At 44.6% G+C, this 18,698-nt stretch overlaps 1 long non-coding RNA gene across 1 annotated transcript; it reads left to right on the top strand.

Annotated features, from left to right (window-relative positions):
* Nucleotides 1-15,963: 15,963 nt before the first annotated feature.
* On the top strand, nucleotides 15,964-18,390 carry LOC135443199 (uncharacterized). The gene is made up of 3 exons (XR_010438874.1): nucleotides 15,964-16,082; nucleotides 16,458-16,637; nucleotides 17,097-18,390. It is a non-coding gene; the product is annotated as an uncharacterized LOC135443199 (long non-coding RNA).
* The last annotated feature ends 308 nt before the right edge of the window (nucleotides 18,391-18,698 follow it).

Genomic DNA, 18,698 nt, shown 5'->3' with positions numbered 1-18,698 from the left:
TGTAACTGATGATTAATTCAAGGAATTATTGATTCTCATGCCAAATCTTTACTCATCGGTGGTAGAGAAACTAATAATCATTCACAGGGTCATTAGTGACAGATCTCAGTATAAGATAAATTTTCTCAGTATAGGAAGTGGATAAAACATGTGGGAATGGAAGTGTAGGTCCGTAGGTTTGTTTGTTCTTCCAGATTGTGAGGGGAGTGATTGACAAACTCAAGTCAAAAGTCTGACTTGTACCCACACCAAGGCCCCTCTTCTTGGATGTTCGCATACTTGGTGTTGCTTTCAGGAGGAACAGGACCATCTGGGATCACCAAACAGCTCTCCAGACATGTCTGCTCAGTGTCCACAGGAAGCTCTTGCCTGGACACTGGAGACTCTGAGCACACATTGTGCGTTGCACAGCAAGATGGTTGGAGCCCGATTGCCATAAAATCCCTGTCCTATGCTCACAGTACACATAAGCTTACCTCCCTGGGCCCTACCCTGAAGCACTTCCTGTCTTTGGCAATCTCCTAAATTCTGGTTAATCTCCTTCCCATGACTCCAGACCTGAGCTCTTCTCCCCTTTCTACCAGAATGCCCCAGTCGGTGCCTGCTGCCTTGCCAGAAGCTTGCTCCGGAGGTTTTCATGCTGGGGCCAAGAAAAACAGATCGATGCTCCCCGAGTATGTGTGTTAATGCTTGGGTGTCTCCTCTCAGCTGCTGTTTTTCCCAAAGTTTGCCAGAACATCATGCCTCAGAGACCCTCACTTGAAGTCCAGCATGGATGTGCTTGGATCCAGCAGTCAGTGAAGGTCACTGGCAGTGGAAGCCTGAACACCCCTCTCCATTGTACACAGCATTCCTTCCTTAAGCAAGGAGACAGAGAAATAGCAGGCCTGCAAGGAAGGAATAATTAACAATATCCTGACTGAAAGTTCAGGTGTATTAGTAAGAGTGTGATGCCCAGCATGGTCCCTTGCATGTACTTCCAGAAAATGATTACAAATATATTTTGATAAATAACAACAGCAGCCTTCTTTGTTTTTACAAGCTTCTGTTATTGTACTGTATAGCCTGCATAATTTTCTTTTCCGCTTGTTAGAAACACACAAATTTGAATTTGGTTAAGAATTAAATTATTTCCTGATGTTCCTGGTCTTGCAGCATTACTTCTTATGTTTGAATAAGGAGGTCAGCCCAGCTTTGCTGAGAAGATTTTTAATACCTTACCATATTGTGCTATTTGTATGTCACATACATATGAAATCAGAGTGGGTTATGCGAGTGTCATTTCTGTCCTGTGGACACACAAGCTGGGTTGTTGTTCCCTATATTCTGTCTGATTAGAGATTTTTCTCTCTGCTGCTTTGCCCCAATACACAGAAATCACCTTTTTCCTAGAAAAACTCAATTCTTTCTGGTGCCTCATGCTGTCAGAGAGCCAACACTCTTCTGAGCACTCTCCCTTCAAAGATCAATCAAATTTTGGGCAGAAAACTCCCGTTCCCACTTGAGACTTTTTTTCAGCCTGAAAGACTTTTGGCATCTGTTTTAGACTCCTGTGGAACACCTGCTGCTGGTGACAATGCAGGTCCGTTTCTGCCTCCAGGGAAGAAAGGTGACTTAATAGAAAGGCCAACTTTATAAAAGACATTTGAATTACTTAAATGTCCTGCCATAATGACAAAAAAAAATTTTAGCCTTTTAAAAATTATGCAAAGAAGTCAGTTTTGGTCTTTACTAGAGGGCAGGTTTGTGCAGTGGTAGCATTTCCACATCAGTGCAGCTTGTGAGGCTCCAACAGAGGACAACTTTTCCACTGAAGGCTCTTTCATTCACGTTTGGAAAATTCCTTGGTAGTTTTATGGCTTCCCTTCTGTTTGGACACACATCTGGGGTCATTGGATGTGCCTTCTCTGCTTGTTCCCTGACACCTTCTGTGCCTGGTGCTCTGGCTCTGCCTAGGATGGGGCAAAGAGGGGAAAGTGGCTCTAAACTTACAGGGTCTCTTGGTTGCTATCACTTTCTCTGGGCTTTGAGGGAAATCAGCTGGAAGAATGCTTCTCCTAGCACTGATGTTGCAGTGGAGACATGGTTAAAAGGAAGAAAAGTAGTGACATTTCCCAGAGGGAAGTAGGTGTGAGATGATCCATGTGGGACAGTTGGCCTTGCATTCAGACAGCAACTGTTCCATGCTGCCAGGAAAAAGGTAATTTTTCAGTGTAGATGAAGGTGGCACCATACATGGCCCTCTCCATCTGGAAACCACAGTCCAGATGCTGAGCTAAACACTGGGCTTTCCTCCATGGCCATTGAGTTATTTTGTACATAAAACCAGAGTTTCATGTATGGGACTGTGTCCAGGAAACTCTCTGGAAAAGCACACCCTATAAATGGGGTAGGATAGGCTTGTTATTAAACCCTTCCAATCAGTGCCTACCCAAAAAAGGCAGGAGAAATCTCTCCATAAATGGAGACTTTTTCTTAATAGCGGCTGTAATCCTGACCTTTCCTACAAGATCTTAGGGGTCTTGGAACATTTTTCCAGTGAAGATCGAATTATACACCTTAATCAGACACATGAACTGAAGGCTGGAGAGACTGAGGGGATGGTCTTGTCTCGCAGATTTCTGATGCAGTACCTGAATCCCATTCTGTAGGTGGTAAATGCCCTCAGGAATGAGGGAAGGGAGGAGGACCTTGGTGCTTTACCTGATCCTTAGAGCACTGGATTTGGATCAGGCCCCATTTCTCTGCTTCTCTGCATTGCAGTGCCATTTAATGCTTTACACTGGAAGCTTCCTCCACCAAAATCCAACCAGAAGTGTTACAGTGACTGAGAGAAAATGGATGGAAGAGGGAAAGTGTGAGTCTGCAAGGGTCACCAGGCATCTCATTTTCCCAATACGTCCACTCTTTTCTTTTCAAAGCACATGTTGAGTGAGGCTGAGGAAGCAATTGGCAGCACATTCACAGCATCATGGTCCTCTGTGTATGTGTCTCCTGCAAGGATCTCAGTCTGGTGTGTGTACTGAAATTGTGTCAAGAGCTACACAGTTACTGCCTGGGGATTGTGTGCCTGGTCTGCCAGAAGATTTAATTTCAAGAGCTCTTGGGCACCTAGGATCAGCTGTAAGGAAGGGGATGAAACGCTTGGTGGTCAGGCTTAGCCCTGCAGGTCATCTCTCTGGACATGAGAGCGCAGAGAGCAGCAGTTCTCCTGCTTCCTCTGGTCCTTTCCTGCTCCAAGGCCAGTGCACGCCCCCAGTGCCCACAAGAGCTGAGATTCACATGGTGGTGTCTGAAACATGTTTCCTCTTGTGAAAGGCTGACAAGTGCACATGAAAGCATTTCATCAAGTTATCAAATAACATTTTGTTCTTGTCTCCATATGATGAGCATAGCTTGGCAGTCCAGGCTCTTACATATATAGTATAGATTATAGATGCAGGAGCTCTCAATGCATTGTTTTTCTTGCATTAACCTTTTCTGTTTCCTCTTGTGCCCGTGTGAACTTCTGTCATTCATGTCCTGTGGTAAGTAGCTGAGTTTAGCTAAGCTGTGTTAAAAAGAACGTATGCTTTGGGTCAGTTTGAACCTGTCATCTAGCTTTGCCTGCTGTCCCACATCCCAAAATATCCACACAGTCAACACCAGGCCCCTGGTAACCAGAGAGGTACTGACAAATCTGGGAAGTTTTCGGAAGAAAGTGACAGAATTGATCAGGAGAGGTGGAAGCACAGGTAGACGAGTTCAAATATAAACTGATGCAGAGCCCAGCTCGGGAATGACTAACAAATGTGTGGTTTGTGAGACATGCAGAGCTCTGATGAGCACGAACAACCTCCCACTCTCCTGAGCATGAGAGCAGAATTCTTGGTGTGACACGCAGGGATATAACAAGGGCTAATAGTGTGACAGGCAGACTGAAAGTAAGGTAAAATTTCCTGACAGTGAGATGTATTTTGCTGTGAAACAGCCTCCCAAGGGAAAGGGCAGGAGCCCAACTGCTTTGTCTTTTTTAAAGCCAAACTGGACAAAGCATTAGGAAAGGTAATTCAGGGAGCAAGTGTAAAATGGCTGGAGTGGCAAACTAATAGATCCTTACCATTTCTAGCTCCTAGGATATAGTGCTATCTGTAATGAATTTTTGACTGGTTTTTAGCTTAGGGAGTAACAGGGAGATAACACTGAGCAAAAATATTAACAATAAGAACTAAAAGAAACAAATTGTAGAGTTTGTCTAATAGTCACGGAAAGTGCCAGATTGAGAGTTCCTTAGGTTAATGGCACTATTCAAAAATAGCTTTGCAAATGGGAAAGTGAAAATTGTTACATAGGTAATTATTGTGGTAATGATATATTTCTAAAGAGTCCTAGTAGTCCCAAGTATCCAAGAGCACATCTCAGATTTGGGGGTGTTCCCATTCATGTAATGTGGAATTGCTGTAGCTGATACTGAAATGCAGCAACCACTGCACTGAAACAACCAGTTTCAATGGCAGCAGTTCAAGATGGGGTATAAAGTACAACTTCTGTAAATGAAACTGTAGAAGAATTGTCTTGGTTTGGCAGAATTTCATTAACTGATTAATTATCTAGGCAGGAGTTTCTTTTGCAACTGCCTTTCCCCATGTCTTTGCTTTTAAAGCAGCAGGATCTGGCAATATTGACCAGGCTTCCCTGGTTCCTTTTGGGTGGGCAGGGGAAAGTCTGCCAAACTAGCATGACCCTGAGCTGAGACACGCTGGACTGGCCTCCCTATGCAGTTTTTATCTCCCTCTTGAGCGTCCTGACTTCAGCTTCTAAATTCCAAGAGAACAAGGGAAATCTAGTTTCTTTTAGCAAAGACAAGAAGGGAGCCCTTTTGGAAAAATAGGAAAATGCAAAATAGTATGGAACCAGAATAGGCAGATTGAAAAAGCTGAATAATATATTATTAACTGGTTTTAGTATTGTAATTTTAAACTGAAGTGTGTGGGTTGTCATTCACATAGGGAGCAACTATTTTTTCTTTTTTTTTTTTTTTTTTTTTTTAATAAGCAATCAGAAATCTGAAAGATAGTGGCCAAAATACAGATGTCCTGCATTGTTTGTTGTTCATGAAATTAGACTTTCTTAGACAACAGCCTTGAGGAGTCAGTTGAAAGAGGAAGGAAATGAGCCAGGCAAGAACTTGCATGTTGAACATGTCATCCTTCTGGAGCCACATGCTCACCGTGGAACTGACTCACATGGCATTAAAAATTGTTTGTTCTCATTTACATGATCTGCAAGACTGTGTTTAATGTAGTATGTGTTAGCTGTACAATTAATCAAATGCTATCCATTTGTTAATGAAAGGGGAAAACATTCCTGTATAAAATGCCATTGACTACTGAGTAGCTTGGGTACTGAACAGTTTGTCTACCTCTATATTTTATACAAATTTAACAATATTTAAGATTTTTTTCAACAGTCACTACGGGTTTAGTTCTTTTGTCTGTTAGCTATTAATGCAAAACTCAGTAAAAAAATTCCTTTTAATGTTTGTATTATTCATATGGGTTGTTTGGAGCTAGAGTTCTCACTTTATCCATCAGAAATTTTAGTGTTTCATCAAAAAAACCCTGTAACTTCTGGCCTGAGATAAAATCCTGCCTCTCTCCTGCTTCCAAAACAACAGAGCCAAAAAAATATTTATTTATAAACAACTGATGTGACAGTCTTCAGCTTACAGCTACTGTAAAACTTCGTGATCTGGGTTTCCCAGGGCTTGCAGGTTCTTAGTGTTATGGCAGCTGAAAAAATTATAACACCAGCAGCTTCCACCATTTGAGCTGCCAAAATTGCAACATTCCTCTGAAGTGGCTTTTTTTTTTTTCCTGAACCTTCTTATGTAAATTTTTTCTCTCTAAAACCTTTCAATTATTCCCAGGTCTTAGACTGTAAGTCAGTATTTGACTTTCAGTAGGACATTTGTTTCTCAACTTCTTTATTTCATGAAAGAATGACTTCTATTCCTTTTTCATTTAGGCACCTTAGAAATCCTACCTTTCTTAGTGATGCCACAGAAAATCTCTCAAAGCGTGGGTGGTTCAGCTGCTGTTACCTGATGCAACCCTCAGTCTGGGTGCACTGTCTTGCTTTAGGGAAAGGATGGCTCCTGGCAAGAGGCTGTGGATCCCATCCCTCTGTTTGCTTGTTGGCTGCTGGTATGAGGAGGCTGGAAAAGGATGGAAAGGGATGTGATGCAAGGCATCTCTCAGAAAAGCCGTGGCATGAATGAATCAGAGAACATTGCTTCCTACTTAAGAGCTAAATTCCTATTAGATACAGGAGGAATGTAATTCCAAAATCCAGGCACAGAACAGAGGACAGATGTTAATTGGTCAGGAAAGTATAAGTACCATAAATAATTGTGTGATTGATTGAAAGGGGAGCTGGGAATCTCCTTTTTATCCCCTGCAGGGGCACTGACCAGAGAGACCATGAAGAACTCACATCCCCTCAGTTCTCCAGCCTGTAAAGTGGGAATGATTATGCCAGCTTTCCTTTGCCATGTGCTTTGAGACTTCCAGAGGTAACACTGCACAGTCCACTGCATTAATGTGGATATTTAACAATGTTTGAGCTGACATCAGGGCACACCCCAGGCTGCAGGGACCACCCAGGGTAGCTGATGTGGCACAGTGAGAAGGGCCACTCCAAAACCATCCCCGAACTCCAGCTGGTTGCCATGGTGGCAGAACCGCTGAGTGCGGCAAGGCAAGGGGAGAGTGATAAATGCTGCTCAGGATAACTTACAGCATCAAGGCTGCACTTGGAAATAGCTCTGGTTTTGTGGGTCTGGGCTTGCAGGAGACATTGCTGAGCTTTGGGATTTCCTCTTCTCCAGCTCACCTACAGTGCACAATATGAGCCAAAAAGTGGAGAACTGTCACCTTGTTCTTCTAAGTTCTTCTGAGCCTTCTGATGTTTACATTTTTGTAATGGAGTTTCTCACACACTTTTATGTAAATAATGATTGTTTTGCATTCCTTTCTAGAAGACGAGAAATTTGATGGACTGTTGGTTTAACCAGTGTAGCTGGAGAGGTGATAAGTTCATCCTCCAATCCATGGTCACTTTTGGAAGTCTATAAATATTAAAGTCAGACATAAACTTCACTTTGTTACCTTAGACATTTCAGCGTGTGCGTGTCGTTCATTTCTTGTCCTATTGTGACAGAGAATCACTATGGAGAGAGAGATTCAGGCTTTCCCTTGGCCTTTTGGTGATGGAGTGGGTGGGAGAGGAATCTGCATCTCTGAAGCCCTTCTGCAAGGACTTGGTGTTGAAAGCTGGTGAATACCATCTGCTGGCCTGCTTTCTACTCATCGTTTCATACGTGCTGCTGCCTGGTACTCCTTTAGTCCCTGGGTCAGTGACATTCCTAGCACAAGGACTTTTCCTCCAGCCAGCCCCAGAGACACCAGTCCCCCTCAGAGCCTAGAGCAGGATCAAGAAGGATGCCCTCCTCATTCAGGTTGTGTGACTGGGATCTTGAGAGCACTGAATGGTCTGCGGGCAGTGAGAGAGCTGGTGGGAGGCAGATGCTAAAAATTGCCTCAAGGGAAATTGGAAGGTGTCAGAAAGGTCATTTTGGAAATGGGGAAAGGACCGAGGGGTTAGAGGGTGGCATGTTAAGTGACATGAACTTCCTTGCTCTCTGCTGCTAATATTTTAGAGTTTGGAGGAAAAACTGGCAAGAACTTTTCTGCTGATGAAGCAACATACAAATGGACATAGTTGCAGGTTAGGGATCATAGATTTTACAAAGGAAATAATGAAAAGTGCCTTGTGAGCCACATGTACTGGTGAAAATTTGACTGAGTTTCTGAAGATGAGAGGAAGCAGACAGGGGCCTAGGAAATATCTTTAAAAGCTAGGGAAAGCATAGGGAAACTGGTTTTAAGAAAAACAAGATAAAATGGCAATTGCATCTAAGCCCACGCAGGCACTTACTCTCTTGCTTTCTCTCTTACACCCACACACTCAAGCACATCTTTCTGTCCGAAATAGTAGAGAAAAGATATCATAGCCTTTATTGTCAAGAGTAATTTCTCTTCTCATGTTACTAACAACAAATTCTCAGAGCAAGGAGATAGATACTTCACAAAACTCCTCTGCCTGCTCTTTTCCCCTTTCTAAACCTGAAAAAAACAAGGAAGAAAGCCCCTGTGAGCTGTGGAGTTGAGGAGCTACATGTTGACAGCTCTTGGATGGCTGAAGGCCAAGCACAAGTATTTGTGTGCCAGTAGCACCACGGGAGGCAGCCGGGTGATTGCGTGGGGAAGTCGGGCTCGCTTTTCCTCACAGGAATGGCTTTGCTTTCGGGGCTGTCAGGGAACATGGCTGCAGCTCCTCTGAGCTTTCACTCCCAAAATGCTTGGCAAACTGGGGGGTTTCCCACACGTCATGTCCAGCGTTGCTGAAAAATCACCAGCTGGCTGCTCAGGAGTAGGGCGCTCCTCAAGAGGAAGCCTTTTGGTTGCACAGGGGTTTTACACAGGAGGATGAAGATGGGTGGCTGCCAGCTGGGTTTAAACTCGTGCCACACCTCTAGGCAGCTCCGAAGGGCTGAGCTCTGGATGTCTCTGGAGAGACAGGGCCATCGTGTGCTCAGACAAGGTCAGCATCATCTGCCTGGGTTACAGGAACAAAAGCTTGAGCCCACCCTAAGCGTGCTTGGACTCTCCCTTTCCAGGGATGATCTTTTAACAGGGATTCACACATAGGAGACACTTGGAGATTCACTCAGAGGACTGAAAGCAATTTGGATCTTTGTCCTGTATTTAACTGACACTGTAAACTTCCCTTCTGAGTATTGGCATAATGCCCTCTTGGCTTAGACTGGTGTTTGCCTGACTCCATGAGACTCTCCATCCCAGCACACATTGAGTGAAAGTCTCCACCAGCTCATTTACAAATTAGGCATGTTCATAAGAGTCATGTCACAGACAGGAAAAAAATCCCTGGGCTGATCTGGGTTCCTCTATTCTATACATTCATTCATGGTTGATGGTTGGGAAATTATAGTATGAGAGGGAAGATTATTATGGTTCCTGACAAGGAATGGAATTTGTAAAAGCAGATTTAATTTTTAAAATAATTTTTAAAGTTTTTTTCAAAATTGTATTGTTGTATTTTATTTTATTTTGCAAAAGGTAAATAATAATACCCAAGAATCCCTCAATCCTCTTGCAATGTTCTCTTCTTGCTACATGAAACTGCCAAATCTGAATTGGAAATACGCAAACAAAATGTAGGGCTTTTTTATGATGCTTGGAAGAAAATGGATTTGCAGAGCTTCTCTCTTTAAATGTGTCAACATAAATGACATCCTAGCAGGTCTTGCAGATTGCATGGCATAGGCAAATAACTGCTATTTATTGCATGGGCTGTGCAATTTTTTACCTAGCTATTTCTGCCACATGCAGAATAGATGAAACAAATTTTCCTCACACATTTATATATACATTTATACATTTATATAGTGCCTGTCAAGAGTTGCATACTGTGGTCTCCACTAATGCTTATTTGTGCTATGATTCCTTATCCAGGATTTAACCCCTCCCAGAGGAAAACTACATCCCATCTGTGATACCTATTACAAAACAAGCCAGATTCTGTGCAGTGTTCTGTCAAACAGGTTACAAACAGCATTTTCCTTCCCTTTGGCCTCCCAAGTCTCCTCTGGAAAGGCAATCTAAGGCAAGTCTATCACAGAGTTACACGAGAGACACCTTGCAATTGACTCTTTCAGGTCTCACAGTCTTTCACCGCCAGCTTGTTTCAAAGGGATGGCAACATAAAAGAGAAAAGCATTTAAAAAGAGAAGAAAAATAAGTCAAGGGAGGCTCAACCAGGAAAATCCAGTTCCTTCTGCATGGATATCGGTAAAAACTATTTATGTAAGCACATCACAGTTAATTTGTTTGAGGCTTTTCATATCAAGGAAAAAAAATTAAACTATTTCTCTGTCACTTCCTTCTTTCTATGTGTATTTCCAAGCTGTTTGCCCCACTGGCTTTGGATGTTCTCTGCTAATATGTTAGTTACCAAATGTATTATGCTCCAACAGTTCCTCTGGATGGGAATTTCACTTCTGTTCCTCACAACTGTCATCGGAGGGGCAACGCATGTGTCTGAAGGTACCCCTGGAATCTGCTGAATCAGACTCCAAGTTTCCTGCTACAGCAACATTTCACAATTCTCCCCTCCCTTGATGACCTAAATATCTCAGTTTTCCGAAACACACAAATTAGATCTGTGGTGCAAACATTGCGCCTGCGTGTGTCTGTGCGGGATTTGCTCAGGCAGAGCTTTCACCGCTCGCTTATTTCTCAGAGTAAGAAAAATATAGGTCTTTGTACTTAGCCTACGATGACAGTTTTGCAGCAGGAGAACACTGAACAAGAAAAATGAAGACTGCAGAAGTGGAAGGAGGAAATGAAAGTTGCTCTGCCGACAGGGCGACATGAATTCAGCAATGGGTGGATTAGTCTGAGTGTTATCAGTGATGATGAAACACAGCAGACTGTGGTAATGAAATATTTATGAATGGGGAAATGATACTGCATTCTGCAGTGCAGCACAGGGGAAAGTGAAATTTCAAGAATACTGTAATAGCAAAGCCCTCCATTAATTATCGAAAGCAAGCTGTAATGCCAGTTACTATGACAACAGGGTCCCCTATGTATTTTGTACTATTGGGCAGGCGGGAGGGGAGAGGTGGGAGAAAGAGGGGGCTGCTCCTATTTACTGGAGTGCATTGTATTTCTTTTTCTGTTGTTGTTGTTGTTAATTAGGACTAGCCCAGCCTGTGACTGTGCAGTTAATTTCAATGATAAAATGATAAAGTGACTACTTTCTAAAATACAGGGAAAGTCTTTAATAAGTGGTACTGGTCTTTTTACTCTTTCCATATTAAGGAACATAGTATCAGAATTATTAATATCCTTATATAATATTAATGCATGGTAATGTAATAATAAAAAGCTAAATGATACTAGAAGTATGATTATTAATAATAATTTTGACTGTGTTAGGCTTGCACTCACAGAGCATTTTAGAAGCAGTGATTAATTAAAGTGTCAATATTGGCATACTAAATCCACCACTGCATTTCCAGATGGGGCAGGGGAATGTACGACCTCTGCCCACTTATTTTTAATTACTACTTATTTGGTTTCTTAAACCCATGACTGTCTTTGAGATTTCCACTTATCCTCAGCACAGACAAGGGTTTTTCCTTCCCTTACCTCTACTGGATAGGAGGAAAGCAAGTTATAGCCCATGATGAGAAAGCAGGACACGTCTGAGGTAGGGACCCATCAACATGCCCCATCAGAGCAGCACATTTGTGAAAAATGCAACTATAAACACTTACTAAATGGAATAGGCATGCTCTGATGACTGTGGGTGCTGGGAATGGATTGGGACAATGGGCCAGTCTGGCTGGCTCTCCCTAGGCAGCACTTGCTGCTGTGGCTGTAAGAGGCAGAACATTCCTGCATGGAGCATTGCTCCGGGTCAGTCAGGCATTGCTTACATTTTTGTCCTCTCGTTTTAGGCTTTGCAGTGCATTTCATCAATGTTATCTAAAGAGTGCTTCAGGTCCATTACATTCTTGGCCCAAAGTGATTCAAGTTTCAGCTTCAGGACCTTCCACAGCATGGAAGGAACTCCTGATATTCAGCTCTTCTAGGAGGGAAAGCGTTGCAAAGGCGGGAAGGGAAAATGGTTGGAAACTTGCAGCATGAGTGCTGTCTTGCAAGTAGCTAGGTGCAGTACTTCCTGGTGCACATTTCCTGGTGCACATTTCCTGGTGCACATTTCCTAATCTTACGCTATGAAACAAGCTGGAGGCAGGTGTCTTAGCCCTGTGCACCTGATTGGGCGCAAACGTGACTGAATGAACAGCAAGTCAAACGTGGTTGCAGCAAGAGGATTTCTGCATCACCACTTAATATAGGAAGTGCCATGGAGGTTGTTTTTTTATGTGTGGGTGTATGCACATGCATATATGTGTATATGCACTCATGCATCCATAAACATAGGTTTTATACTCATAGAATGCAACGGACTGTGCCCTGTGTGAAATACTGGCTCAGAGAGGAAGGACTTTGCCTGATTTTGCTCGTGTTGAGCTTGCTATATAAATATGGAGGAGAAATCCATTTATTATTTGTTTATTGCTGCAAACATTCCCGTCTTGCCCTCCTTGCGGTTCAGAGCCCTCAGCTCCTCTTTGCTTGGGTGCTTTATTGCCGTCCTGATTTCTTCTTGAAGAAATCACCTGCCTTGATATGGCTCAAGACATGAGCTGGAAATACTCCATGCCCTTTAGTAGCCTGTATTCCCTTTTTTAAAAGAAAAACCCCAAACCCACAAACCAAAACACAGCGCTGTGAGAGTGATGTGCACACTGTGAGCCATAAACAATGGAGTAACATAATCCAGGCAATGAACGGCCTCGGGAAGCCAGCAGGGACAGCGAGGGCTCCGTTTTCACTGTGATGAGAACTGCCCCAGAGGACCAATACGGATGTGAGCTTTCCTCTCCTTGGCTCCAAGGCTAGAGGAATCCAATAAATTGCTCAGACTACAACTCACTTACTTACAAACAGTGTGGGGAAGGACATGCCTGTTAGGTGTGGGAAAGGAAAGCAGGTTGTATTGGTTTAACAGTTTCAGAAACTTGACAGATAAGAAAAGGTTCTGGTAACTCATTGCTTAGTGTGGAAAAGGCAACAAGTAGCCGTGGGCATGGGAAATGTAATAATATTCCTCAAACACAATATCTGCCAGAGACAGGTCTGATGTATTAATCCTGCCCCAGAATGCAGGAATGGCTGGGCATTCCCCGTAGCTCTCCCCATATCACGAGCTCTGAGTTTAGATGCAGTGCGAAAGGATGGCTGCTGGAAAGGGACATGGATGGGCTTCAGAGTCACCCAGTGTCAGCATTCAGAGCCATGTCTTTTGGAATAGAGGGTGGGGAGGGCCTTGCATGGAGGTCTTTTGGGGAGGGCCTTGCATGCTGCAGGAAAATCATTAGTCCCAGGACTAATTTTACTGTAGAGGAAATAATGGCACAAATTATTCCTGCTGCAACCTAGAGGGCACTACCTTCATCTTTGTGCATTTGATGACGTCTGTGGGCCCACAGTGGAGAAAGGCTGAGTTGAGATGTTTCCTTTTCCTCTTCTAAATGGTTTTTGGTTGTCAGTCTTGAGAGTGTTCACATGCATGTGTGTGTAAACTTTAGTTCATTAGTTGTCACATGTAACTCAGGCTATCAGGTCATCAGGGGGTTTGCAAATGTAATCTGGTGGCCACATAAACTCTGTCTTCTCTGGGATAGAAGGTATCAGCAGATTTGTACATCTCTGTGTGGAAAAGACAAATTCTGTCCCTAAGATGCATCAGCCATCTGAAGTAAACCTTGCCTGACCCTTTGGGTTTGGTATCCAGCTGCTGCCAGCTACAGTATAAATTACCCCATCTACACAAGGATTAACCCACGAGCCAATCTGTGTCAAAAGCCATCCTTGTTGTCTCAAAGAGGACAGAGTTGAAAGCTGCCATGCTACAAAGATTTGCACTAAACCTTGAGGTCAGGCTAAAATAAATGTCAAATGTCTATAACATAAACATTTAGAAAGAGCACAGACCAGTGTTTATGGACATTTTATCCTGTTGAAGTGAAAGCCCTGTCACCAAGCTTGGAAAGCAGCCCCAGAACAGCACTAGGAAAAGCAGGATATGAGCCTCAGCAAGGGAAGGAGCTGTGCCTGCCCCTGCCCAGTGTGTAGGAGGAGGGAGGGAAATCAGAAGGGGGATTAGTTTCTGGTTTCTTCTGCTTCTGACAGCCCCTAAGGTGCTAGGGAAAAAAAAAAAATCTTTGCATTATATATGTTTGCATCACTCCATAAATAATGAACATCAGCAGTCAGACGGAGCAGGGGTTTCTCTCAGAGGTGTGAAAGCCATAAGGGAGGAATCCAGAGTGGGATGCCCTGAGTTGCCTGGGTGGCCTCTCTCCCCCAGACGCCAGGTCCTGGTTGCAATTCAGCACACGCAGGGCCCAGCCCTGCAGCAGGAGCCTGGTTTGTACTGAGGCAGCCAGGGGAGAAACCCCCTCCATCACCTGACAGGTTTATGTTCCAGCTTTGGCTGTTTATTCTTTCTTGTGCTATTCTGTTTGGTCACTGCAGGGACTGCTAAGAGACACAGGGGAACAGAGAGCGCTTAGTCAAGGGCAGAAATATTTGGATGCAGTCAACAATAAAAGGAATCCCTGAAAATTATAGACATTTTCCAGAGCAGCGATTTTCTCTGTCTGCAATGTTTCATTTGCTCCATTCTGAATTACCCTGAAGTGCAATTAAAATACTTTAATGTTTGAAATCTGGAAAGGGGAGGAGGGAAGGATTTATTCTCACCAGGCTGCAGGGGGATTTACACTAACGGTTTACATCCACTTCATTGCAAATCCTTTCTGATAAATCCTTCCCACTCAGTGCCTGTGGGTGAGAAGAGGGCAGAGGTGCTGGTGGAACCGGCATTTCCCCTGCTTCCAAATGAGCAGGGCAGCTGTGGCACCCTCCCTCCACAGCTCCAGGCCCACCAGGCACTCTGTGCCCTGCTTTCAGCAAACCTGGAATAATTTTATATCAACTCCTGTGGGAGGAGGTATAAAGCTAAGGCTGCAGTTCTGCCTCTGAAAGTTCTTTTTTTTCCTTCTTCCATAAGCAGGTAAGACCTGACATCTGAATGCAGACTGAGGATGGAGCCAAGGCATGGGTTTTGGTGTAGTTCCACAAGTGACAACCAGAGGCAATATATCCAAGTGCTGTACTCCTCTGTCAAAAAATACTGTAAAGCTACAATGCATAAGGTGGCTTTGACCATGAAGGAAGGAAGGAAGTAAGGAAGGAAAGCCAGTTTGTTTTTCCCGTGGCTCATCCTTGGCCCTCTTGGACTTTAGCTGCTCCCTACAGCTGCCCAGGGAGTGTGTGCTTGTGGGTGAGCACTACAGAGAGAGAAGCACTTGCTAAGCTGAGAGGACTCTGCATTGCTAAGCAAACATTTAGATGAGTGATATCAGACTGTTCTTAAAGAGCATGTCCTTAATTTAAGACTCAGCATCCAGGCTGAGCCAATTCACATGTGCTGGGAGAAGTCTGCTTGGATGAGTGATGGGAGCTGCTGGTACCTGGAGCGTAGCCTGCCAAGTGAGAGAGGCTACAAGTCATCATCTGAGTACTTTGGAGCAATGTCCTTTATGATCCTCTGATTCATGTGCAAGGAGCATCACATAACTCAGGGACACTTACAAAGCCCAGTGGTGCCATCCTTCAAAGTTTCACTACAGCAACTTCAGGACTGACTCCAGGCAACTCTAGGCAACTCTCTAACTCAGGGCCCAGCTGAACAAGGGCTCAGCTCCCTGCACTTCTGTTTAGCCAACACACTTACTGCTGCAAGACAAGGAGGAGCTGAGGAGCAGTTTTCCTGCCGAGGAAAATTCATGGCACAGAAGTGTAACCAACACTGAGCAGCAAAGAAGAGGGAAGAAGAAGAAACCTACATTTGATGGGTTTGCCTCTAAAGCTAGTCACAGTTTTCTACTGTTGCTGCCAGTTTTTCCTGGTGTGTCTGCCAACGCCTTGCCTACCTGTCACTCTTGACTGTCAGATGCAGGTGAGGTAAAATGAGTGAGGGTGGCCTATTCAGTGTCTGCTAATTAGAGGCGGATCAGATAATACACCTGTAATTTCTGAGAAAGCCTAGACCTTTGGGCTTTTTCACAGCAGACATGGGTGTACCACTGTGGGATCCCATACCAGCAGCTGTGTGTACCCAGCTAGACCTTAAACCAGCAGTTCCAGTCCAGCAGCAGACTGTGAGCACTCTTAATGTGCCAGCAGTCTTATGAGATGTGTCTGATGGTGATTTAAAACACCTGAAAGGTTTGACACAAAAGTGGGCAAGAAATTATCCTGTGATTCACCAACAGCAGAGTTGTAAGTGAGCTGCAGCACCTGGAGGATTAAAAAATGGTAGGGGCTCTAATGAACTATCAACTACCATTAGCTCTGCATGTTTGTTTGTGGGCATCTTATCAGTTAGAAAGTTTTGGAATTTCAATCCTTTCTCCCTTTTCTATGCCCTAGTAAAAGTCACTCATGCTTAATGGTGTATCTTTTAGGGAAAGATCAGCCAGACCAACCACACTGTGGGGGCAGCAGAGTTTAGAGCTGCTAGCACATCATCCCTTCAATCCACTGCTAAAACAGTCTTTACCCAGAGTGTGTACTGAGATGTTGAGCATTTTCTTCAAAGAGCTATTTATTAGGCGCAGAGAGCCTCGAGACAGAAGCAAGTGCCTACATTTTCTGGGAGGAAAAATAAAAATCTTTTTTGGTTAAAATTAGCTTTCAGGTTGAAGGATTGAAACCACCTGAGGTTGGAGCCTTACTGCTCTTCAATAGGCAAATGAGAAAATTTTCATGAGGAATTTCCTTTCTGTGACTATGAAATGAGTGCATCTTCCAGCAGCACCTTCTGCAGCATCAGGTGTCTCTCTCCAGAGGAGGAACAAAGCAGGGAGCCAGGTGAGGTTGCTGGGCAGACAATGGATTCCCTCTGCTCTGAGGGATGCTTCACAATGGAGTGGGTATTGCCATTTATTGCAAGTGCCCTGTCATTAACTGTTCATTATAATGCATTAAACAGAGGGATCTCCATAGGGCTCTCATGCCCTCCCTCAGAAGTGTGCCCCGGCTTCCCTGAAGCATTGTTTGAGCAGAGTGTGACAGCACTTGTCAATGGAGCACTTGTGGTGACATGTTTGAGAGTCCTAATGCACTTTTTAATTCTCCTCCCTCAGTATCCTGCACGTTCTTTCAAATTCAGATGTGGATTTTCCCCCACGTCCATCCCAGAGGATGAAAGCTGTATTTGCCATCGTCTTTGTTCTGTTTTTGCCTTCAGTGTGAGCTTGTCTCTGACTGTGCACCAGTCCTTTATCAGAGTGTGTCCTGGCTCATTTTCCTCTCCATTTTCCTTTCCAGTGGACATGTTCTGGCTTCAGACACTGAGAACAAATGACAAGGAAGACCAGAGATATGAACCAGCTTCCTCAATATCAGCAAATAAATAGCTTGGTGGTCCTCAGCCTGTGAGGCTGGGAGGAGATGGAGGTTTGTTGGAGCCTGAGTGGAGGGAAAAGTTGCAACCATTTCAGACAGTTCCCCACTCGTTCCTTTATGCTACAGACAGAACCCCATGAGCCAGCCCATGGTGGGCTTCTAGCCCTCACAGAATCAGGCTGTGCCACAGGAAATCCTTGCCACAGGAAGGTAGAGGTGCTGAAAGTTTCTGTGGGATCAAGGGATCATAAAGCATGTTCAGAGAAGATAAATCCGTGAATGGCTATGCATACAATACGTCCAAAGGCTTTGCCTTGGGTTCAAGAGGTCCCAAGTGGACTGCAAGCTACTCCTCTGGACCAACTCCAACAGGCTGGTGTTCCCTATGCTGGGACCCCAGAGCTGGATGCAGGGTTCCAGGTGGGGTCTCACCACGGCAGAGCAGAGCAGAGCAGAGGGACAGAATCTCCCCCCTCAGCCTGCTGGCCATGGATCCAGCCCAGGACATGTTTGGTTTTCTGGGCTGTGAGTGCCCATGGCTGGGTCGTGTCCAGGCTCTCCTCCCCCAGCACCCTCAAATCCTCAGCAAGCTGCTCCCAATCTGTTCACTCTCCAGCCTGTGTTGATACCAGGGGTTGCCCCAGCCCTGGTGCATAACCTTGCACCTGGTCTTGTTAAACCACATGGAGCTCCCCTGGTCCTGCCTTTCGGGCTTGTCCAGCTCCCTTCCAGCTTCCTCTGGATGGCATCCCATCCTTCATCCCTCCCATGAGTGAGCCATACCACTCAGCTTGGTGCTGAGGGGGCACTCAATCCCTTCATCTGTGTCATTAGTGAAGGGGTAACACTGGTCCCAGTGCAGACCCCTGAGTGACACACTTGTCATTGGCGTCCATCAGGACTCCAAGCTGTTGATCACTCCCCTGTGCAAGAGACCATCTCACTACTGCCCTATCTTCCTAACAGTCCATCCAGTGAATCCATCTCTCCCCAATTCAGAGAGAAGGATGTTGTGGGGGACCGGGTCACAGGCTTTATGGAAATCAAGATAAATGACATCTGTATCTCTTCCCTTGGCCACTGATGTGGTGGTTACCTCATTGGAGGGGTCCAGGAGATTGGTCAGGCAGAATTTGCCCTTGCTGAGGCCATGCTGGCTGTCCTGAACCACCTCCCTGTCCTCCATGTGCCTTAGCAGAGCTTCTAGGAGGATCTGTTCCATGATTATATTGCTATTAAACTTTAGTTATAACAATGTTTATAGAATTTCTTGTTTTTCTGTAATGCTCAGTGACTTTCCTGAGGTTGCTGAGGCTGACTGACATCCATCAACAAAGTTACAGCACACTTTAATACCTCAGAACCTCGTAGGACACGCTACCTTCCTGGGCTGGACAGGAATGAATGAGACAATATTCAGGTGTCAGTGACAGCAGGATGTGATTCCAAGTCCTGCCCAACCCCAGAGTACCTCAGTCCTTATGGGATTTCAGTGATCCCTGGAAGACCTGAAATGCAATGTGG

Source organism: Zonotrichia leucophrys, chromosome 2, assembly GCF_028769735.1.
Source record: "Zonotrichia leucophrys gambelii isolate GWCS_2022_RI chromosome 2, RI_Zleu_2.0, whole genome shotgun sequence".
Lineage (NCBI taxonomy): Eukaryota > Metazoa > Chordata > Aves > Passeriformes > Passerellidae > Zonotrichia > Zonotrichia leucophrys.
The sequence above is the reverse complement of the archived record's forward strand: the minus strand, read 5'-3'. Positions and strand labels throughout refer to the sequence as shown.